Raw genomic sequence first — 25539 nt, 5'->3', positions numbered from 1 at the left:
AGTCCCTTCTACATTTACATTTAAGTCATTTAGCAGACGCTCTTATCCAGAGCGACTTACAAATTGGTGCATTCACCTTATGACATCCAGTGGAGCAGCCACTTTACAATAGTACATCTAAATCTTTTAAGGGGGGGAGGGGGGTGAGAAGGATTACTTTATCCTATCCTAGGTATTCCTTAAAGAGGTGGGGTTTCAGGTGTCTCCGGAAGGTGGTGATTGACTCCGCTGTCCTGGCGTCGTGAGGGAGTTTGTTCCACCATTGGGGTGCCAGAGCAGCGAACAGTTTTGACTGGGCTGAGCGGGAACTGTACTTCCTCAGTGGTAGGGAGGCGAGCAGGCCATAGGTGGATGAACGCAGTGCCCTTGTTTGGGTGTAGGGCCTGATCAGAGCCTGGAGGTACTGAGGTGCCGTTCCCCTCACAGCTCCGTAGGCAAGCACCATGGTCTTGTAGCGGATGCGAGCTTCAACTGGAAGCCAGTGGAGAGAGCGGAGGAGCGGGGTGACGTGAGAGAACTTGGGAAGGTTGAACACCAGACGGGCTGCGGCGTTCTGGATGAGTTGTAGGGGTTTAATGGCACAGGCAGGGAGCCCAGCCAACAGCGAGTTGCAGTAATCCAGACGGGAGATGACAAGTGCCTGGATTAGGACCTGCGCCGCTTCCTGTGTGAGGCAGGGTCGTACTCTGCGGATGTTGTAGAGCATGAACCTACAGGAACGGGCCACCGCCTTGATGTTAGTTGAGAACGACAGGGTGTTGTCCAGGATCACGCCAAGGTTCTTAGCGCTCTGGGAGGAGGACACAGTGGAGTTGTCAACCGTGATGGCGAGATCATGGAACGGGCAGTCCTTCCCCGGGAGGAAGAGCAGCTCCGTCTTGCCGAGGTTCAGCTTGCGGTGGTGATCCGTCATCCACACTGATATGTCTGCCAGACATGCAGAGATGCGATTCGCCACCTGGTCATCAGAAGGGGGAAAGGAGAAGATTAATTGTGTGTCGTCTGCATAGCAATGATAGGAGAGACCATGTGAGGTTATGACAGAGCCAAGTGACTTGGTGTATAGCGAGAATAGGAGAGGGCCTAGAACAGAGCCCTGGGGGACACCAGTGGTGAGAGCACGTGGTGAGGAGACGGATTCTCGCCACGCCACCTGGTAGGAGCGACCTGTCAGGTAGGACGCAATCCAAGCGTGGGCCGCGCCGGAGATGCCCAACTTGGAGAGGGTGGAGAGGAGGATCTGATGGTTCACAGTATCGAAGGCAGCCGATAGGTCTAGAAGGATGAGAGCAGAGGAGAGAGAGTTAGCTTTAGCAGTGCGGAGCGCCTCCGTGATACAGAGAAGAGCAGTCTCAGTTGAATGACTAGTCTTGAAACCTGACTGATTTGGATCAAGAAGGTCATTCTGAGAGAGATAGCGGGAGAGCTGGCCAAGGACGGCACGTTCAAGGGTTTTGGAGAGAAAAGAAAGAAGGGATACTGGTCTGTAGTTGTTGACATCGGAGGGATCGAGTGTAGGTTTTTTCAGAAGGGGTGCAACTCTCACTCTCTTGAAGACGGAAGGGACGTAGCCAGCGGTCAGGGATGAGTTGATGAGCGAGGTGAGGTAAGGGAGAAGGTCTCCGGAAATGGTCTGGAGAAGAGAGGAGGGGATAGGGTCAAGCGGGCAGGTTGTTGGGCGGCCGGCCGTCACAAGACGCGAGATTTCATCTGGAGAGAGAGGGGAGAAAGAGGTCAGAGCACAGGGTAGGGCAGTGTGAGCAGAACCAGCGGTGTCGTTTGACTTAGCAACGAGGATCGGATGTCGTCGACCTTCTTTTCAAAATGGTTGTGAAGTCATCTGCAGAGAGGGAGGAGGGGGGGGATTCAGGAGGGAGGAGAAGGTGGCAAAGAGCTTCCTAGGGTTAGAGGCAGATGCTTGGAATTTAGAGTGGTAGAAAGTGGCTTTAGCAGCAGCGACAGAAGAGGAAAATGTAGAGAGGAGGGAGTGAAAGGATGCCAGGTCCGCAGGAGGCGAGTTTTCCTCCATTTCCGCTCGGCTGCCCGGAGCCCTGTTCTGTGAGCTCGCAATGAGTCGTTGAGCCACGGAGGCGGGAGGGGAGGACCGAGCCGGCCTGGAGGATAGGGGACATAGAGAGTCAAAGGATGCAGAAAGGGAGGAGAGGAGGGTTGAGGAGGCAGAATCAGGAGATAGGTTGGAGAAGGTTTGAGCAGAGGGAAGAGATGATAGGATGGAAGAGGAGAGAGTAGCGGGGGAGAGAGAGCGAAGGTTGGGACGGCGCGATACCATCCGAGTAGGGGCAGTGTGGGAAGTGTTGGATGAGAGCGAGAGGGAAAAGGATACAAGGTAGTGGTCGGAGACTTGGAGGGGAGTTGCAATGAGGTTAGTGGAAGAACAGCATCTAGTAAAGATGAGGTCGAGCGTATTGCCTGCCTTTGTGAGTAGGGGGGGAAGGTGAGAGGGAGAGGTCAAAAGAGGAGAGGAGTGGAAAGAAGGAGGCAGAGAGGAATGAGTCAAAGGTAGACGTGGGGAGGTTAAAGTCGCCCAGAACTGTGAGAGGTGAGCCGTCCTCAGGAAAGGAGCTTATCAAGGCATCAAGCTCATTGATGAACTCTCCGAGGGAACCTGGAGGGCGATAAATGATAAGGATGTTAAGCTTGAAAGGGCTGGTAACTGTGACAGCATGGAATTCAAAGGAGGCGATAGACAGATGGGTAAGGGGAGAAAGAGAGAATGACCACTTGGGAGAGATGAGGATCCCGGTGTCACCACCCCGCTGACCAGAAGCTCTCGGGGTGTGCGAGAACACGTGGGCGGACGAAGAGAGAGCAGTAGGAGTAGCAGTGTTATCTGTGGTGATCCATGTTTCCGTCAGTGCCAAGAAGTCGAGGGACTGGAGGGAGGCATAGGCTGAGATGAACTCTGCCTTGTTGGCCGCAGATCGGCAGTTCCAGAGGCTACCGGAGACCTGGAACTCCACGTGGGTCGTGCGCGCTGGGACCACCAGATTAGGGTGGCCGCGGCCACGCGGTGTGGAGCGTTTGTATGGTCTGTGCAGAGAGGAGAGAACAGGGATAGACAGACACATAGTTGACAGGCTACAGAAGAGGCTACGCTAATGCAAAGGAGATTGGAATGACAAGTGGACTACACGTCTCGAATGTTCAGAAAGTTGAGCTTACGTAGCAAGAATCTTATTGACTAAAATGATTAAAAATGATACAGTACTGCTGAAGTAGGCTAGCTGGCAGTGGCTGCGTTGTTGACTTTGTAGGCTAGCTGGCAGTGGCTGCGTTGTTGATTCGGGGCTAGCTGGCTAGCTAGCAGTGTTGATTACGTTACGTTGCGTTAAAAGAATGACAATAGCTGGCTAGGTAACCTAGAAAATCGCTCTAGACTACACAATTATCTTTGATACAGAGACGGCTATGTAGCTAGCTATGTAGCTAGCTACGATCAAACAAATCAAACCGTTGTACTGTAATGAAATGAAATGAAAATGTGATACTACCTGTGGAGCGAGGCGGAATGCGACCGGGTTGTTGAGTTCTAATCGGTAGACGTTGGCTAGCTGTTGGCTAGCTAGCAGTGTCTCCTACGTTAAGGACGACAAATAGCTGGCTAGCTAACCTCGGTAAATTAAGATAATCACTCTAAAACTACACACTCTAAACTACACAATTATCTTGGATACGAAGACAGCAAAGACAACTATGTAGCTAGCTAACACTACACTAATCAAGTCGTTCAGTTGAGGGTAATAGTTTCTACAGTGCTGCTATTCTTATTGACTAAAATGATTAAAAATGATACAGTACTGCTGAAGTAGGCTAGCTGGCAGTGGCTGCGTTGTTGACTTTGTAGGCTAGCTGGCAGTGGCTGCGTTGTTGATTCAGGGGCTAGCTGGCTAGCTAGCAGTGTTGATTACGTTACGTTGCGTTAAAATAACGACAATAGCTGGCTAGGTAACCTAGAAAATCGCTCTAGACTACACAATTATCTACACAATTATCTTTGATACAGAGACGGCTATGTAGCTAGCTATGTAGACGGTGGGCGTTAGCTAGCTGGCTAGCTGCTGGGCAGATACGTTAGGACGACGAAATACGATAATTACGCAATTATCTTTGATACAAAGACGGCTATGTAGCTAGCTAAGAAGAAATTGCTAAGATTAGACAAATCAAACCGTTGTACTATAATGAAATGTAATGAAATGTAATGAAAAGTTATACTACCTGCAGACCGAAGTGCAGACCGAAGTGCGGATGCGACTGCTCGCTCCAACCCGGAAGTCCTACCTCTGAGACAGTGAGTCCTCCTGTTTAGTATCGACCCTAGTCCCTTCTCAACCTTTAATCCTGACTGAGACAGTGAGTCCTCCTGTTTAGTATCGACCCTAGTCCCTTCTCAACCTTTAATCCTGACTGAGACAGTGAGTCCTCCTATTTAGTATAGACTCCTGTCACTGTCTCAACCTTTAATCCTGACTGGGACAGTGAGTCCTGTCAACCAGAGATCGTAGTTCCCACAGTCTGTCTTTGCCACCAGTTGTGGCCGTAGAGCCGGCAGAGGAGGTGTCTACTTTAGGTGTATCAGTCTTAAGATCGAGCTTAGGATCAGGTTTACACCACCACTAAAACACCTGTGTTGCTCCTGTCTGTAAACTGATGTTGCTCATCACCTCACTTAATGGACCACACCTGACATTATTAATAATGTATTTAATCCCATCAACCCAACAATATTTACATTTGAACTTTCAAGCACGATCATTATCCATCATTTCAAAAGAAAACACATGTAAATGTATGGTGCCAGAATCTTTCTGCATTAGCCAGCTGAATGTGAAACGCTATTGACATTTAAAGGTAATTTCCAATTGAGCCGAAATGTGCAGTGTTTACCTTGAATACCATCTCCATGAACACGGTTAGGTTGCCTTTAAAAGCTGCATTGTCTACCTGCTAGATCGGTTTGAAGCTCGGCCTATATATCTAATTATGGACTTGGTCTGGTTTACACTGTGTGAATACATAAACTAAATGACCCAATATTATCAAAACAAAATCTACAGCGGGAGGAATCCAACCATCATTTTCTAGCAGGGGTTGATACCAAAATCATTTTCCAATAGTTTCGTTCTGAATAGAATCATATTTTTTTTTTCTGACCATCAAAATAAAGTTCTGAACCGGTTGAAAAAAAAAGAAAGTTATTTACTTTTTAAAACCTCTGATTTGTATTTATTTTTTACATTTAGATCGACATTAAATGACAGTGCTGATAATCAGTGCTGATAGAGCAGCTTGCAGGATTACCTTTTACATGCATTGGACAAAGCTGTGTAAGGCGTGAGATGCGTCTGAAATTTTGCAGGTGTGGAGAGAGCGAAAAGGGGTGGAGCAGGAGGAAGTTTGGCTTGAAGCGCTGTGCTTCTTTTTGCTAAGACGTGCATTATCTGAAATAGACCCACAGAATTATACCTACGGAGGAGAGGCTTCTATGAAGGAACTGTGAATGTCTTTGAACTGATTTTTACCCCTTTTTCTCCCCAATTTCGTGGGATCCAATTGTTTTTAGTAGCTACTATCTTGTCTCATCGCTACAACTCCCGTACGGGCTCGGGAGAGACGAAGGTTGAAAGTCATGCGTCCTCCGATACACAACCGCACTGCTTCTTAACACAGCGCGCATCCAACCCAGAAGCCAGCCGTGCCAATGTGTCGGAGGAAACACCGTGCACCTTGGTTAGCGTGCCCTGCGCCTGGCCCGCCACAGGAGTCGCTGGTGCACGATGAGACAAGGACATCCCAACCGGCCAAGCCCTCCCTAACCCGGACCACGCTAGGCCAATTGTGCGTCGCCCCACGGACCTCCCGGTCAGTTACGACAGGGCCTGGGCGCTAACCCAGAGTCTCTGATGGCACAGCTGGCGCTGCAGTACAGCACCCTTAACCAAATCATGTTTGTAACTTCAGGAAACTACTAAACTATGCTTCAGAAGGGGTAGGGCAGCTTGCCTACACACTCACTGGCAAGTATTTTCAGATGGAAGTCAGGTAAACACTGTAATATGTTTCTGAGTGACAAAGTCAGGGATTTGTAAAAGCGCTTTGAGAGCATTTTTGCGGACATAAAAAAAGAATCCTGGAATGTAAAAGAGCATTACTAATCAGTTCTCATGCTTTTTAAAATAACGTTTCTGTTCTAGAACAGTATAGATCAGTTTCGTTCCCGGTTTGGACTCTGTTCCTCGAAAAATGTCTTATGTTTCTGTTCTGTTCTATGAACTGGTTCCAACCCCGGCTTTTTAGGCCACTGATTACATTGGAAATGCATTCAAACATCAGACATTGGAAAACAAAAAATCAGTTGAGGAAAAAATCATACATTTCAATTCACAATTGATTATGGAAAAACATAAATATAATGACATATCGTACATTCTTTAAGGCACTAATGGGGTGAAGCGATTTAACTTTTTATCTTAGAGTCCTCTGATACAGGGCAGCTTTCCAACCCTGTGGAGGTAGAGGAGGGGCTGCACAAACCCAGAGATGACATGGAGGCAGAAACAAAAGGCCGTTCCTGAAAAAAACTCTATACATGAAATGTAACTTTGAGTCTGAGCCATCAATGCCACTGGGAGTTGAGACACCACAGCATAAACCAGGATAATCAAAATGATCTTAAAGGCCTTCATCTTAATGCTGTTTGTCCCCTCCCTGTCCCATCCCCCGGCCCTGGACGTTTCAGAGCCCAGAGAACTGAGAGGCAGCAGAATGACATCAGAGAAAAATAGATCATTGTCTGGACAAAGAGAGAGTAAACAAAAGGTGGTGAAAACAACTCAAACAAACATAGACAGCAAGACCCAAGAACCATCAGCCAGACAACACTACAACACCCCACCCTGTATCTCAGGGGTTTATACTTCAGGAAGACAACAGGATGGACCACCGCCAGGTAGCGCTCCACACAGATGCAGCACTGGAACAGGGGACGACCAGAGAAAACGAACCCAAAAGAAAAATGAGAAGCTTTGCGGACAAAATCAGACTGGATGTAGAGACCAGCCATGCTGATGGTATTAAAGAAGCAGAAGAGGATCTCAGACACGGTCAGGTTGAGAGAGAAGAACTCTGAGGCCATCGTCCCTCCAGCTCCAGTCAGTATCAGCCAGAGGATGTAGACATTGGTTGGGAGACCCAGGATGATATTGATTGAAAAGGAAGCAGTAAGCATGGGGATATAATGTGCCACATTCACACACTGTACACCCGGATCAATGAGGGCGATCAGAGGAGGGTTGGACGTATCATTGATTTCATATACTTTCATCTTAATGATGCTTGTAACTGTAATGTGTGAAAATTCTTGGGATCTGTAAGGGAAAGAGCCAAAGAAGAGAGAGAGAGAGAGAGAGAGAGAGAGAGAGGGAGAGATAGAGGGATGGGGATAGAGAGTGAAAGAGCGAGAGAGTGTTGTTGTTTTTCACTTTATATATTCACTTTGTATGTTGTCTACCTCACTTGCTTTGGCAATGTTAACACATGTTTCCCATGCCAATAAAGCCCTTGAATTGAATTGAAATTGAAATTGAATTGAGAGAAGAGAGAGAGAGAGAGAGAGAGAGAGAGAGATAAACAGGGAGAGAGAGAGAGAGAGAGAGAGAGAGAGAAACAGGGAGAGAGAGAGATAAACAGGGAGAGAGAGAGAGGGGGGAGAGGGAGAGAGATAATCAACACGTTCAAGAAACAGTATCATGCAAAGTATTTATTTTCGCTATAATATCAGTCTTTATTCATATTATATATGCACATATAATCCTTCTATAACCACTGCAGTATATAATCAAATCAAATTATATTCATCACAAGCACCGAATACAACAGGTGTAGAGCTTACATTGAAATGCTTACTTACAAGAAAGCAAGCCTTACTAGCCCTTAATAACCAACAATGCAGTTTTAAGAAAAAATAAGTTCTAAAAAAGTATTTACTAAATATTTTTAAAAATGATTTTTTTGTTGTTGAAAAAATAGAAAAATAACTAATAATTAAAGAGCAACAATAAAATAACAGTAGCGAGTCTGGGTAGCCATTTGATTAGCTCTTCAGCAGTCTTATGGCTTGGGGGTAGAAGCTGTTCAGAAGCTTTTTGGACCAATAGGATGTTAAGTTAATTCATTCTGCTGGTTGAAAAATAAATGTAAAATGCTGAGTACCATAGACAGCAAAAAACCTGATGGAGCTAAATTAAGAAAGATACTCTCTTACAATCCTTTGTAGGTAATATATGCAATAGAGATGGTCACTTTGTAAACATGACGAAATATCAAATGTGTCAATAAATCTGCATAAATTGCCAATATTTCACATATTTCACATCTAATGTATTTGGCCATAAGCTCCATAAACTGATAAAAAACAAAGGTTTTGCTAACCTGTACTGACGCAGCGTCCCTCTCTCCTATTGTGTGGTGTGGTTGTGTCTGTGGTGCTGGAGCTACTACTGCATATACAAATCTCTGCCAACCCTGTCCTGCTCTGCCACACCTGAGAGACACGTGAACGTGGTGATTTAGACCACAATGCATCCAAAATGGCACCATATTCACTATGTGCCCTGGTCAAAAGAAGTGCACTATATAGGGTATAGGGTGCCATTTCAGATGCCGACCAAAGCACCAACAAGAGGAGTGTCAGTTTATAGGCAAATAAGATACACCCTTGGTTTAAAGCAGGTATGTGACAACTAGGTCAGCCAAGACTCTCTTAAAAACCTACAAATAATAATAAACTAAAGAAGAAACAACACATTTCACTCCAAATAACAAGTGAGCAGTTAGAAAAAGTTTTGTTTTGAGAAAGAGAAAGAGTAATAAAGGGACATCCTTTGGGTAACAAACTACTGTGAAACAAAATGAACAATTGGGGTTGTTTTCCTATAAGGAGGATAAAACAAGATGATCAAAATCAGATCAGAAGTGATTTACAATCAAAGATTAAAGATGAACATCTTCAGTTTCTATCTGCTCTAGATGGGCCCCTGATTAGAGGTTAGACACAGCATCTCAACAGACCTGGTTTCAAATACTATTTGGACTATTTTAAAAATACTTTGAACTTTGCTCTAGACCAGGGCTGTTCAATTCTGGTCCTGGAAGACTGAAAGTTAATTGCACTCAACTGGTGTCCCAGGTCTGAAATAGTCTCTTATTAGAAGGAGAGGATGAAAACCAGAAGTATTTAGTCCTTCCAGTACAGACATTGAACAGCTCTGATCTAGACTGGTGTGACAGGAGGTTAACTTCTTCGAGATAGGGGGCGCTCTTTTAATTTTTGGATAAAAAACGTTCCCGTTTTAAACAAGATATTTTGTCACGAAAATATGCTCGACTATGCATGTCATTGACAGCATTTTTTTGGAAAGAAAAAACTCTGACGTTTCCAAAACTGCAAAGATATTATCTGTGAGTGCCCCAGAACTAATGCATCCAGGCGAAACCAAGATGAAATTTCATACAGGAAATGGTCCAGATTTTGAATGCCCTGTGTTCCAATGTCTCCTTATATATTTAATTTTTTATTTTACCTTTATAAGTCAGATAAGAACAAATTCTTATTTTCAATGACAGCCTAGGAACAGTGGGTTAACTGCCTGTTCAGGGGCAGAATGACAGATTTGTACCTTGTCAGCTCAGGGATTCGAACTTGCAACCTTTTGGTTACGAGTCCAACGCTCTAACCACTAGGCTACCCTGCCGCCCCATATGGCTGTGAATGCGCCAGGAATGAGCCTGCACTTTCTGTCGTTTCCCCAAGGTGTCTGCAGAATGGTGACGTATTTGTAGGCATATCATTGGAAGATTGACCATAAGAGACTACATTTACCAGGTGTCCGCCCGGTGTCCTCCGTCGAAATTATTGCGTAATCTCCAGCTCCATGCGCGTTCCATTTTCTTCAGAGGAGAAAGTCAACTGCCACGAATGATTTATCATCGATAGATATGTGAAAAACACCTTGAGGTTGATTCTAAACAACGTTTGCCATGTTTCTGTCGATATTATGGAGTTAATTTGGATAAAAATGTGCGTTGTAATCACTTAATTTTCGGGGGTTTTCTTACCCAAACGTGATGAACAAAACGGAGCGATATGTCCTACACAAATAATCTTTTTGGAAAAACAGAACATTTGCTATCTAACTGAGAGTCTCCTAATTGAAAACATCTGAAGTTCTTCAAAGGTAAATGATTTTATTTGAATGCTTTTCTTGTTTTTGTGAAAATGTTGCATGCTGAATGCTAGGCTTAATGCTATGCTAGCTTTCAATACTCTTACACAAATGCTTGTTTAGCTATGGTTCAAAAGCATATTTTGAAAATCTGAGATGACAGTGTTGTTAACAAAAGGCTAAGCTTGAGAGCTAATATATTTATTTCATTTCATTTACGATTTTCATGAATAGTTAACGTTGCGTTATGCTAATGAGCGTGCGGCGATAATTACACTCCTGGATACAGGTTTTTTTCGCAGCCAAACGTGATGAACAAAACGGAGCGATTTGTCCTACACAAATAATCTTTTTGGAAAAACTGAACATTTGCTCTCTAACTGAGAGTCTCCTCATTGAAAACATCTGAAGTTCTTCAAAGGTAAATGATTTTATTTGAATGCTTTTCTTGTTTTTGTGAAAATGTTGCATGCTGAATGCTAGGCTTAATGCTATGCTAGCTTTCAATACTCTTACACAAATGCTTGTTTAGCTATGGTTGAAAAGCATATTTTGAAAATCTGAGATGACAGTGTTGTTAACAAAAGGCTAAGCTTGAGAGCTAATATATTTATTTCATTTCATTTGCGATTTTCATGAATAGTTAACGTTTACGGTTTTCACTTTTTAATTACCGTTCATATATTTATTTATTTTTTCCTCAACTTTTCCTCCGGACGCTTTATCTGGACACGATTCGTCAGGACCTAGCTAAGTAGTAACATTAACATGATGCCTTCTAATTGCAGCCGCTGTGCTGCTTTACGGCGAGGATAGCTGTACTGCAAGCCCAGCTTCAGACGCAATCGTTAGGCAAGGGTAATTTTAGTGTAGGAAAGGATGAAACAGCGTCTGTGCCACCAGTAAGTACAGATAGTAGTATAAATCCCCTGGCACAGTCCCCGCAGCCGGACAATTTTCTCACGGTTTCTGGAAGGAAATGCTGTAGGAACGCTCAACCGGTGTCGCTCATTCAGCCGACAGAAACTTTCAACCGGTTTTCCCCATTAAGCAGCGGGTCGGTGTCAGAGGCCGAGTCTTCTCTGGTCTCTACTCCTCCCGTTACGGGGTCTGAGACGCCAAAGCTTCCCACCATTAGCTCTGACAAATTGAAAACTCTAGTCATTGGCGACTCCATTACCCGCAGTATTAGACTTAAAGCGAATCATCCAGCGATCATACACTGTTTACCCGGGGGCAGGGCTACCGACGTTAAGGCTAATCTGAAGATGGTGCTGGCTAAAGCTAAAACTGGCGAGTGTAGAGAGTATAGAGATATTGTTATCCACGTCGGCACCAACGATGTTAGGATGAAACAGTCAGAGATCACCAAGCGCAACATAGCTTCTGCGTGCATATCAGCTAGAAAGATGTGTCGGCATCGAGTAATTGTCTCTGGCCCCCTCCCAGTTAGGGAGTGATGAGCTCTACAGCAGAGTCTCACAACTCAATCGCTGGTTGAAAACTGTTTTCTGCCCCTCCCAAAAGATAGAATTTGTAGATAATTGGCCCTCTTTCTGGGACTCACCCACAAACAGGACCAAGCCTGACCTGCTGAGGAGTGACGGACTCCATCCTAGCTGGAGGGGTGCTCTCATCTTATCTACCAACATAGACAGGGCTCTAACTCCTCTAGCTCCACAATGAAATAGGGTGCAGGCCAGGCAGCAGGCTATTAGCCAGCCTGCCAGCATAGTGGAGTCTGCCACTAGCATAGTCAGTGTAGTCAGCTCAGCTATCACCATTGAGACCGTGTCTGTGCCTCGACCTAGGTTGGGCAAAACTAAACATGGCGGTGTTCGCCTTAGCAATCTCACTAGGATAAAGACCACCTCCATTCCTGTCATTACTGAAAGAGATCATGATACCTCACTTCTCAAAATAGGGCTACTTAATGTTAGATCCCTTACTTCAAAGGCAATTATAGTCAATGAACTAATCACTGATCATAATCTTGATGTGATTGGCCTGACTGAAACATGGCTTAAGCCTGATGAATTTACTGTGTTAAATGAGGCCTCACCTCCTGGCTACACTAGTGACCATATCCCCCGTGCATCCCGCAAAGGCGGAGGTGTTGCTAACATTTACGATAGCAAATTTCAATTTACAAAAAAAAAAATGCGTTTTCGTCTTTTGAGCTTCTAGTCATGAAATCTATGCAGCCTACTCAATCACTTTTTATAGCTACTGTTTACAGGCCTCCTGGGCCATATACAGCGTTTCTCACTGAGTTCCCTGAATTCCTATCGGACCTTGTAGTCATTGCAGATAATATTCTAATCTTTGGTGACTTTAATATTCACATGGAAAAGTCCACAGACCCACTCCAAAAGGCTTTCGGAGCCATCATCGACTCAGTGGGTTTTGTCCAACATGTCTCTGGACCCACTCACTGTCACAGTCATACGCTGGACCTAGTTTTGTCCCATGGAATAAATGTTGTGGATCTTAATGTTTTCCTCATAATCCTGGACTATCGGACCACCATTTTATTACGTTTGCAATTGCAACAAATAATCTGCTCAGACCCCAACCAAGGAACATCAAAAGTCGTGCTATAAATTCACAGACAACACAAAGATTCCTTGATGCCCTTCCAGACTCCCTCTGCCTACCCAAGGACGCCAGAGGACAAAAATCCGTTAACCACCTAACTGAGTATCTCAATTTAACCTTGCGCAATACCCTAGATGCAGTTGCACCCCTAAAAACTAAAAAAATGTCTCATAAGAAACTAGCTCCCTGGTACACAGAAAATACCCGAGCTCTGAAGCAAGCTTCAGAAAATTGGAACGGAAATGGCGCCACACCAAACTGGAAGTCTTCCGACTAGCTTGGAAGGACGGTACCGTGCAGTACCGAAGAGCCCTTACTGCTGCTCGATCATCCTATTTTCTAACTTAATTGAGGAAAATAAGAACAATCCGAAATTCCTTTTTGATACTGTCGCAAAGCTAACTAAAAAGCAGCATTCCCCAAGAGAGGATGACTTTCACTTTAGCAGTGATAAATTCATGAACTTCTTTGAGGAAAAGATTATGATTATTAGAAAGCAAATTACGGACTCCTCTTTAAACCTGCGTATTCCTCCAAACCTCAGTTGTCCTGAGTCTGCACAACTCTGCCAGGACCTAGGATCAAGAGAGACGCTCAAGTCTTTTAGTACTATATCTCTTGACACAATGATGAAAATAATCATGGCCTCTAAACCTTCAAGCTGCATACTGGACCCTATTCCAACTAAACTACTGAAAGAGCTGCTTCCTGTGCTTGGCCCTCCTATGTTGAACATAATAAACGGCTCTCTATCCACTGGATGTGTACCAAACTCACTAAAAGTGGCAGTAATAAAGCCTCTCTTGAAAAAGCCAAACCTTGACCCAGAAAATATAAAAAACTATCGGCCTATATCGAATCTTCCATTCCTCTCAAAAATTTTAGAAGGCTGTTGCGCAGCAACTCACTGCCTTCCTGAAGACAAACAATGTATACGAAATGCTTCAGTCTGGTTTTAGACCCCATCATAGCACTGAGACGGCACTTGTGAAGGTGGTAAATGACATTTTAATGGCAACGGACCGAGGCTCTGCATCTGTCCTCGTGCTCCTAGACCTTAGTGCTGCTTTTGATACCATCGATCACCACATTCTTTTGGAGAGATTGGAAACCCAAATTGGTCTACACGGACATGTTCTGGCCTGGTTTAGATCTTATCTGTCGGAAAGATATCAGTTTGTCTCTGTGAATGGTTTGTCCTCTGACAAATCAACTGTAAATTTCGGTGTTCCTCAAGGTTCTGTTTTAGGACCACTATTGTTTTCACTATATATTTTACCTCTTGGGGATGTTATTCGAAAACATAATGTAAACTTTCACTGCTATGCGGATGACACACAGCTGTACATTTCAATGAAACATGGTGAAGCCCCAAAATTGCCCTCGCTAGAAGCATGTGTTTCAGACATAAGGAAGTGGATGGCTGCAAACTTTCTACTATTAAACTCGGACAAAACAGAGATGCTTGTTCTAGGTCCCAAGAAACAAAGAGATCTTCTGTTGAATCTGACAATTAATCTTAATGGTTGTACAGTCGTCTCAAATAAAACTGTGAAGGACCTCGGCGTTACTCTGGACCCTGATCTCTCTTTTGAAGAACATATCAAGACCATTTCGAGGACAGCTTTTTTCCATCTTCGTAACATTGCAAAAATCAGAAACTTTCTGTCCAAAAATGATGCAGAAAAATTAATCCATGCTTTTGTCACTTCTAGGTTAGACTACTGCAATGCTCTATTTTCCGGCTACCCGGATAAAGCACTAAATAAACTTCAGTTAGTGCTGAATACGGCTGCTAGAATCCTGACTAGAACCAAAAAATTTGATCATATTACTCCAGTGCTAGCCTCTCTACACTGGCTTCCTGTCAAAGCAAGGGCTGATTTCAAGGTTTTACTGCTAACCTACAAAGCATTACATGGGCTTGCTCCTACCTATCTCTCTGATTTGGTCCTGCCGTACATACCTACACAAACGGTCACAAGACGCAGGCCTCCTAATTGTCCCTAGAATTTCTAAGCAAACAGCTGGAGGCAGGGCTTTCTCCTATAGAGCTCCATTTTTATGGAACGGTCTGCCTACCCATGTCAGAGACGCAAACTCGGTCTCAACCTTTAAGTCTTTACTGAAGACTCATCTCTTCAGTGGGTCATATGATTGAGTGTAGTCTGGCCCAGGAGTGGGAAGGTGAACGGAAAGGCTCTGGAGCAACGAACCGCCCTTGCTGTCTCTGCCTGGCCGATTCCCCTCTTTCCACTGGGATTCTCTGCCTCTACCCTGTTACGGGGCTGAGTCACTGGCTTACTGGGGCTCTCTCATGCCGTCCCTGGGGGGGTGCGTCACCTGGGTGGGTTGATTCACTGTTGTGGTCGGCCTGTCTGGGTTGGCGCCCCCCTTGGGTTGTTGGCGGAGATCTTTGTGGGCTATACTCGGCCTTGTCTCAGGATGGTAAGTTGGTGGTTGAAGATATCCCTCTAGTGGTGTGGGGGCTGTGCTTTGGCAAAGTGGGTGGGGTTATATCCTTCCTGTTTGGCCCTGCGGGTTTCCTCGGATGGGGCCACAGTGTCTCCTGACCCCTCCTGTCTCAGCCTCCAGTATTTATGCTGCATTAGTTTATGTGTCGGGGGCTAGGGTCAGTTTGTTATATCTGGAGTACTTCTCCTGTCCTATTCGGTGTCCTGTGTGAATCTAAGTGTGCGTTCTCTAATTCTCTCCTTCTCTCTTTCTTTCTCTCTCGGAGGACCTGAGCCCTAGGACCATGTCCCAGGACTACCTGACATGATGACTCCTTGCTGTCCCCAGTCCACCTGGCCATGCTGCTGCTCAGTTTCAACTGTTCTGCCTTACTATTATTCAACCATGCTGGTCATTTATGAACATTTGAACATCTTGGCCACGTTCTGTTATAATCTCCACCCGGCACAGCCAGAAGAGGACTGGCCACCCCACAATGCTCTCTCTAATTCTCTCTTTCTTTCTTTCTCTCGGAGGACCTGAGCCCTAGGACCGTGCCCCAGGACTACCTGACATGATGACTCCTTGCTGTCCCCAGTCCACCTGACTGTGCTGCTGCTCCAGTTTCAACTGTTCTGCCTTATTATTATTCGACCATGCTGGTCATTTATGAACATTTGAACATCTTGGTCATGTTCTGTTAAAAGGGGACTGGCCACCCCACATAGCCTGGTTCCTCTCTAGGTTTCTTCCTAGGTTTTGGCCTTTCTAGGGAGTTTTCCTAGCCACCGTGCTTTTACACCTGCATTGTTTGCTGTTTGGGGTTTTAGGCTGGGTTTCTGTACAGCACTTTGAGATATCAGCTGATGTACGAAGGGCTATATAAATAAATTTGATTTGATTTGATTTGATTTGATTTAACGTTGCGTTATGCTAATGAGCTTGCGGCGATAATTACACTCCTGGATACAGGTTTTTTTCGCAGCCAAACGTGATGAACAAAACGGAGCGATTTGTCCTACACAAATAATCTTTTTGGAAAAACTGAACATTTGCTCTCTAACTGAGAGTCTCCTCATTGAAAACATCTGAAGTTCTTCAAAGGTAAATGATTTTATTTGAATGCTTTTCTTGTTTTTGTGAAAATGTTGCATGCTGAATGCTAGGCTTAATGCTATGCTAGCTATCAATACTCTTACACAAATGCTTGTTTAGCTATGGTTGAAAAGCATATTTTGAAAATCTGAGATGACAGTGTTGTTAACAAAAGGCTAAGCTTGAGAGCTAATATATTTATTTCATTTCATTTGCGATTTTCATGAATAGTTAACGTTGCGTTATGCTAATGAGCTTGCGGCGATAATTACACTCCTGGATACAGGTTTTTTTCGCAGCCAAACGTGATGAACAAAACGGAGCGATTTGTCCTACACAAATAATCTTTTTGGAAAAACTGAACATTTGCTCTCTAACTGAGAGTCTCCTCATTGAAAACATCTGAAGTTCTTCAAAGGTAAATGATTTTATTTGAATGCTTTTCTTGTTTTTGTGAAAATGTTGCATGCTGAATGCTAGGCTTAATGCTATGCTAGCTATCAATACTCTTACACAAATGCTTGTTTAGCTATGGTTCAAAAGCATATTTTGAAAATCTGAGATGACAGTGTTGTTAACAAAAGGCTAAGCTTGAGAGCAAATATATTTATTTCATTTCATTTGCGACTTTCATGAATAGTTAACGTTGCGTTATGGTAATGAGCTTGAGGCTATAAATAGGATCCCGGATACGGGATTGCTCGTCGCAACAGGTTAAAGTTGCTCCTAAACACTAACCTTGGGTCAGTTTAGCACCTTCCCCAATAACGGTTAAGGCTATGATTGGGGGGGGTGGAAGCTGATCCTAGATCTGTACCTAGAGGAAACTTCACATAGTGCAAGATGGAAACGTCACCCCGGAGCCCTGGGGTGACGATGGGCAGGGTTAGTAGTTTTGGAACTATTCTACTAGCACCACTTGCCAGGCAAGACAAAGTATTTGAGATCCTTTAAAATAGTATTTGACAGATTAACAACATTTTCATGGTCTACGATCATATCTATGAAGAGAATGAAAAGCTTAAAATGAATGGGAGGCCTGATGTCACCTTTTCCTCAGAGACCTCTGCTACAGGGCAGTTTCCCAGCCCTGTGGAGACAAGGGAGGGGCTGCACCATCCCACAGGCACAAGTGAAGAACATTGTAACACTGTCAATGACAGAGTACACATAATCATTCACATTTCCAAACAGGAAGTAAATGATGATGAATGGGAGCTGGCACATTCTTCCGCTGAGTCCACTCTCCTCCTCCCCTTCTGCCTCCTCTTCTCTCCATCTCTATTGCACTATTGTAAAGTGGCTGTTCCACTGGATGTCATAAGGTGAATGCACCAATTTGTAAGTCGCTCTGGATAAGAGCGTCTGCTAAATGACTTAAATGTAATGTAAATGTAATCTCTCCCTGCCCGGACTCGGGGCGCTTCAAGATGAGGAGGATGGAAAGGCTGCAGAACAGATCAACTATCACCAAGAGGATGTTGTATCCAGAAACAGGAACTCAGGGAGGTAAGTGTCAAAAACAGGTGAACGCTGCTTCATCTCTTTAGTCCATTGTCACCGACCCCACCGTGTACCTCATGGATTTGAACTTCTGGAAGACCACAGGGGGGACTACCGCTAGGAAGCACTAAATACATATACAGCAGTAGAACAGGGGGCGGCTGCAGTAGAAGACGGCATAAGGGAAGACGATGGTTTCTACCTAGTGTAGAAGGTCAGAGACGAGAAGTGGACAGTGGTTACGACCAGAAATCACAGGCAGAAGATGAGCTCGGTGGCAAAGAGTTGACAGTAGCGGTCAGCTACATGACGCATAGGAAGATGGGTATGCTGAGCACAAAGTAGACCATGCTGATGGATACTTAAACAGGAAGATGGGTACGCAGAGCACAAAGTAGACCATGCTGATGGATACTTAAACAGGAAGATGGGTACGCCGAGCACAAAGTAGACCATGCTGATGGATACTTAAACAGGAAGGTTACTGGCACGGAAATCGCAGCGTTTTCAGAGGAATAGGAGGAGGAATTTCCACTTGGGTATTAATATCTTCAGAGGAAGGACCGGAGAGAATGAAAGATGACTTTAGTTTAGTTTCAGTATGCATGGCAGCTAAATGCTGAATATGTTTACATCAGGAAATCTAAGAAAACTAAATAAATCAAGAAAGGTAAGCAGTTAGCTAATCAATGAAGTTCAGAAGTCATGGATGGATCATGGATCAGGGATGAAGATGGAGAGAGATAGCAAGTGAGAATTCTATACCATGATCTATTAGTGCGAATGCATATCACTGACATTGTTTATTGGTGGAAGAAAATATCCTCCTTTCCTTCTCTGAAGTATGAAGATAATTTAACCCTTGTGTGGTGTTCGGGTCTGTGGGAACCATTTTCAATGTTTACTAAAATAACAATTAAGAATTTTTTCAACCTGAGACTCATTGGCCTTTTCGGCAAAGAACATGTAAAATAACACATTTTCATTGAGTTCACACTGTGCACCGACCTACACATTTATATTACATATGTTGTCTTCGGGTCAACATATAGACCCGAGTGTATTAAAAGTGGGGAAAAGTATGAGTTTAGGTGAAAACAAGTCAAAATTAAACAAAAAGGTTTGCTGTGTGTCTTCCTTGTAACGGTTCTCTTCTTCCTCTTCCTCTGAAGAAGAGGTGTAGCAGGGATCGGACCAAGACGCAGCGTAGTTATAATTCATGGTTCTTTTAATAACAAAACTATACATGAAATAGACTACAAAACAAGAAACATGAAAACCCAAAACAGTCCCGTGTGGTACAAACACTGACAGGAGACAACCACCCACAAAACCCAACACAAACCAGGCTACCTAAATATGGTTCCCAATCAGAGACAATGACTAACACCTGCCTCTGATTGAGAACCATATCAGGCCAAACATAGAAATAGACAAACCAGACACACAACATAGAATGCCCACCCAGCTCACGTCCTGACCAACAATAAAACAAGGAAAACACACAAGAACGATGGTCAGAACGTGACATTCCTCCTCCCTGGGCCTGCTGTTTCAACATAGCACCAAGAACCTGTCTGTCTCTCTGCCTGTCTGCCTGTCTCTCACTTTTCTCACACTATTTACCTTTTGTACGGTGCGAAACTACACAATGTCTTGCAGGAACCTGCACAATGTTATTACAATGCATTATTTCGATACATTATTTCGATTCATTGTAAAAAAATCAAGTATTTTCCCACATAAACACTCAGACATATCCTTTGTGTATCATCTGTAAAGACGACAGACAGACAGACAGTCAGACAGACAGACAGACAGCTCCTTAATAAGTATTTATTTAATCTCATCATCCCCAACAATATCTACATTGTAACTTTCAAGCACAATCATCATCTATCATTTCAAGAGAAAACACATGTTTGGTGCCAGTCTGTTTCTGCCTTAGCCAGCTGAATGATCTCTTCCAATGAATATCACGCTAAAGTTGAAACAGAATGACACCAGGTCTTTTTACAAGTACATTATGGCTGGGATTCAATGCAAACCACGCTATAAAACGCTTGACATTGGAAATTTCAAATTGAGCCGATGTGCAGCGATTACCTTCAATGTCATCTCCCCGAACGCAGTACCTTTGAATTCAAAAGCTGCATTGTCTATAAGTGAGATCGAATTGAATCCCGGCCTATATATCCACATTTTCTTGCTAAAAATGGAAGATTTGAGAAGTGGTTGTGCTGGTTTACACTCCATGTGAGTATATAAACTACAGACTCAATATTACCAAACAAAATCAACAGGGCGGGTAATCAAACCATCACTTTCTAGTCTACTGATTACGTTGGAAATAGATTCAAACATCATGCATCGGAAAACCATCACAAATGAATATGAAAAAACATAGAACATAAATATAATGACATATTGTACATTTTCTAAAGCACTAATGTTTGAAGAGATTGAACTTCATGTTTTAGATACTTCTGATGCAGGGTAGCTTCCCAACCCTGTGGAGGTAGAGGAAGGGCTGTACAAACCCAGAGATTATAACAATGCACAAACAAATAGACATGCCTGTAAAAAAGTTAATGTAGTGAATGTAACTTTTAGTCTGTGCCATCAATGCCATTGGGAGTTGAGACACCACAGCATACACCAGGATAATCAAAATGATCTTAAAGGCCTTCATCTTAATGCTGTTTGTCCCCTCCCTGTCCCCATCCCCCGGCCCTGGACGTTTCAGAGCCCAGAGAACTGAGAGGCAGCAGAATGACATCAGAGAAAAATGGATCAGTGATTGGGTAAATATAGAGTAGAAGAACACTGGTGTATAGTTAGAAAACAAATATAGACAACAGGACACAAGAACCATCAGCCAGACAACACCACAACACCCCACCCTGTATCTCAGGGGTTTGTACTTCAGGAAGACCACAGGGTGGACCACCGCCAGGTAGCGCTCTAAACAGATACAGCACTGGAACAGGGGACGACCAGTGAAAACAAACCCATAGGAAAAAACAGCAGCTTTTGCGATAAAATCAGACTGGGTGTAGAGTTCAGCCATGCTGACAGAGTTAAAGAGGCAGAAGATGATCTCAGACACGGTCAGGTTGAGAGTGAAGAACTCTGAGGCCATCGTCCCTCCTGCTCCAGTCAGTATCAGCCACAGGATGTAGATATTAGTGGGGAGACCCAGGATGATGTTGATTGAAAAGGAAGCGGTAAGAAAGGGGTATAAGTATGCTGCAAGGAAAGGCTTAATACCAGGATCAATGATGAAGATAGGAGGAGATGTGGGCGTATCATTGACTTTAGTCAAGTTCATCTCAACGGTGTATGTAATTGTAATGTGAGAAAGTTCTTGAGATCTGTAAAGGGAAGAGCTAAAGAGAGAGAGAGAGAGAGAGAGAGAGAGAGAGAGAGAGAGAGAGAGAGAGAGAGAGAGAGAGAGAGAGAGAGAGAGAGAGAGAGAGAGAGAGAGAGAGAGAGAGAGAGAGAGAGAGAGAGAGAAGAGAGAGAGAGAGAGAGAGAGAGAGAGAGAGAGAGAGAGAGAGTGAGGGGGAGGATTGTTATATAAACAACAGGTTCATGCAAAGTATTTCTCTAGCTATAATATCAGTCTTTATTCATATTATATTTGTACATATAATCATTATGTTACCAGTCTAATTGGATGTCAGGTATTACTCTGGTCAATACACTTTTGTTTTTACCCTGTTTGAAAAACATGTGAAACGCTGAATCCTGTCAACTAGGTGTGCAGTCTAGTTAGAACCACAAGAAAGCACACCAAAAAATAGAGCAAAAGAAAGAGAGGGTGGGGGGAAGGAGGGAAACAGAGAGGAAGAGAGAGGGAGAGGGGGGATACAGAAACAGAGGAGGACATTTTTACAAGCAAAAGTATCATGTAAACTATTTATAACTTGCTATAATTGCAGTCTTTACTCATCTTATATATGCACATATAATCATTCTGTACCCAAGGCAATAGGCTGTTGATACAGTATTATTCTGGTAATGACAGATTATTTTTTACATTGGTTGAAAAATGTATTAAAAACACTGAGTACCATCAACTAGGTGTGCAGCTGTGCCAAAATCACAATGAAACACACACAAAACCTAATGAAGCTAAATTAATAAAGATACTCTCTTACCAGCCTTTGTAGATCATACAATCAATAGAGATTATCACTTTGTAAACATGACGAAATATCAAAATATGTCGATATATTTGTATAAATTGCTAATATTACAATAGTTTTGCTCACAAGCTACATCAATCGATATCATTTGAGATGAATGAAATTCAAAAAGAAAAATTATTATTATAATTTAAAAATACAAATGAAACTATTTAACTCACCTGTAGCCTATTGATTCAGCGTCTCTGTCCTCTGAGGTGTGGTGTGTTGTGTCTGTCACAGGTGCTGGAACTGATGACCTCACACTAAATATCCAAATCTCTGCCCTGCCCTGCCACACCTGCTTGTCGTGTCATCTCAACCTGCTGATGTAGACCACAGTGTATCTACAATGGTACCCTATTCCTTATAAAGTGTACTACTTTTGACTAGAGCCCTAGCTAAATAAAGTTGAACTAAAATAAAATAAATAAATGTAGGGTACATGTATCAATTTTAGAAGTCGACCAGAGTACTGACAAGAGGAGTGTCAGACTGTAGGCAAAATAACAAGTACAATTATTTTTGTTAAGCGTGCATTCAATGGTCAACACTGGTACTTTAATTGTCACTGTTAAAAGTCATTTTCTCTGGAGATTCGAAAAAAAGTGTTTCCCATATTTTGGAATGTTCTAATGAGATGAAGGAAATTATAAATTTTACAAAATTACATTACCCGAAAGCCAATCTATTCTTGGAACGATTCAGTCACCTCCTCCCCAGAGGCACCTGATACACCTGATACAGTCCAGTGTCCACAGGGAAATTGGATGCCTATCCATGTCCTGAGGATGTCGGGAAATGCCTTTTAAACCGGCCACTAGGGGCAACAGGGAGCGCAATACCATCAAGTACGCTTTGGTTGGGGGTTATGAGCGTAATCCCATGACTCGTGATCAGTAGGGGACACTTTTTACTTGAATCTCTCGCTTTAACTCTCACCTTAACCATTCAGAATGAGAGTTTGAACCTTAACTTATCCTTTTTAACCTCCAAACAGAGAGGACACGTCTCTCTCTCTCTCTCTCTCTAACTTTTGCTCCCTCCTGCCCTCCGCCGCTCCCTCGCTCCCCCCTGACTCCCTCCCTCCAGTACGTACGCACACACGCCCCCTCCCCTACAACCAAACCCTCAGCCACCCCCACCAAGACACCTAATTCTGCCTGGCTTAATGGACCACACCTGACATGCAAATGTTTTCCACTGGTTATGACAACACTAAGTGATGTTTAGTATGGTTGAAGAGAATATGTGGTGCTGTGTAGAATGTGTTATGGATGGATGGATAGGGCCCTGAGTTTCTCCAAACCAGGTCAGGTCAAAAAGTCAGGATAAACTCCAGGTCCTAGTTACACAACATGGTGGTCAAGGCAGAAGAATTCAATGTAAATGTCATGACACCATTATAGCTGGAACTGACCATTGATTTCATGGAAAAATATAATATATATATAATTGTATTTGTTATTATAGTTATTGTTATTATTTATTACAAATATACAGACATATCCTTTAATTATCCTCTTTAAAGAAGACAGAGAGACAGGAAGATCATTGTTAAGTATGTATTTAATCTCATCAACCCAACAATATCTTCATAGTAACTTTCAAGCAAAATAATCATTCATCATTTCAAGAGAAACACATGCAAACGTTTGGCGCCAGTCTATTTCGACGCTCTCTATCACGCTAAAGTTTAAACAGAATGACACTAGGTCTATTTACAACAAGTACATTATGGCCGGGATTCAATCAATGCTTTAATATGTTTGACATTTAATGAGCCGACATGTGCAGCATTTCCCTTGAATACCATCTCCACGAACGTGGGACCATTACCTTTAAAAGCTGCATTGTCTACAAGCGCCATTTGTTTGAGTCCCGGCCAATATCACAAATTTCTTGCAAAATATGGACAATTTGAGAAGCTATTTGGCTGGTTTACACTCTCTGTGTACATAACCTGCAGACCCAATATTAACACTGTTGACACTGTTGTATATGCTACTGCCCCTATGGCAGCTCAGGCTCTGACTCTTCAGTCTTCTTTTACTACCTTGCAGAAAGCCTTAGGTGACCTGAATTTGGTACTAAATACTGATAAATCCAAGTACATGTTATTTTCCTAATCATGTAATAATGTAACTGATGATTTGTGCATAAGTACGTCAGATGGTGCCCTTATTGATCGTGTCCCCGCCTATAAATATCTGGTCATCTGGATTGATGAAAAGGTATGTTTTAAAAAGCATGTTGACGAGTTAGTCAAGAAATGAAGAGTTAAGTTGGGCTTCTCCTGTAGGAATAGGGCTTGCATTTAATTAAATGGTAGAAAACAGATAATTCAGTCTTCATTCATTCCTGTTATAGATGATGGTGATATTATAAACATGAATGCAGCAAACAGGGTTATGAAGCCCTTGGACACAATTAATAATAGTGCACTTCAAGGTAAAACATCTGACAGACACTCACCACTGCATACTGTCACGACTTCTGCCGAAGTCGTTGCCTCTCCTTGTTCGGGCGTTGCTCGGCGGTCGACGTCACCGGTCTTCTAGCCATCATTGATCCATTTTTCATTTTCCACTGGTTTTGTCTTGTCTTCCCACACACCTGTTTTCAATCCCATTCATTACCTGTTGTGTATTTAACCCTGTTTCCCCTCATGTCTTTGTCAGAGATGGTTTTATTGTCAGTGTAGTTTTTGCTGTATAGGTGCGCGACGGGTCCTCGTACCCATGTTTGTTTATGTCTGTACATTTGAGTGTTATGGAGCATGTTCTGTGGACATTTATTAAAAGACTCCATTTACACTCTATTCTGACTCTCCTGTGCCTGACTTCCCTGCCACCTACACACACGACGCTGACACATACTTTATCATCAAGCTGGTTGGACCTCGCTATAAACACGTACAGTTGGAAGTCATTATAAATTGGTTTTCAACCACTCCACACATTTCTTGTTAAAGAGGAAAAATGTAATATGTCTGTATATTTCTAGTAAATATTGACAATAATTATAATAAAACATAGAATAATAATAATATTTAAATATATTTATCCTTGAAATCAATAATCAGTTCCAGCTATAATGGTGTCATAAATGTACATTTAATACTTCTGCACTGACCACCATATTAGGAAACTAGAGCCTGGAGATTTTCCTGAGCATCTGACCTGGTCTGGGAAAACTCAGGGCCCCATCCATCCCCAACATTCTACACAGCTCCACATATTCTCTTCAACCATACTAAACATCACTTAGTGTTGTCATAACCAGTGGAAAACATTCTACACAACACCACATATTCTCTTCAACCATACTAAACATCACTTAGTGTTGTCATAACCAGTGGAAAACATTCTACACAGCACCAGTGGAAAACATTCTACACGGCACCACATATGGAAAACATTCTACACAGCACCACATATTCTCTTCAACCATAC

General features: G+C 43.2%; 1 pseudogene; it reads right to left on the bottom strand.

Annotated features, from left to right (window-relative positions):
* Positions 1–7345, bottom strand: part of LOC135561597 (G-protein coupled receptor 4-like) — a 10382-nt pseudogene extending 3037 nt beyond the window's left edge.
* Positions 7346–25539: the final 18194 nt, after the last annotated feature.

Source organism: Oncorhynchus nerka, linkage group LG18, assembly GCF_034236695.1.
Source record: "Oncorhynchus nerka isolate Pitt River linkage group LG18, Oner_Uvic_2.0, whole genome shotgun sequence".
NCBI classification, from domain to species: Eukaryota; Metazoa; Chordata; class Actinopteri; order Salmoniformes; family Salmonidae; genus Oncorhynchus; species Oncorhynchus nerka.
Note: the sequence above shows the minus strand (reverse complement) of the source record. Positions and strands in the feature narration are given on the sequence as shown.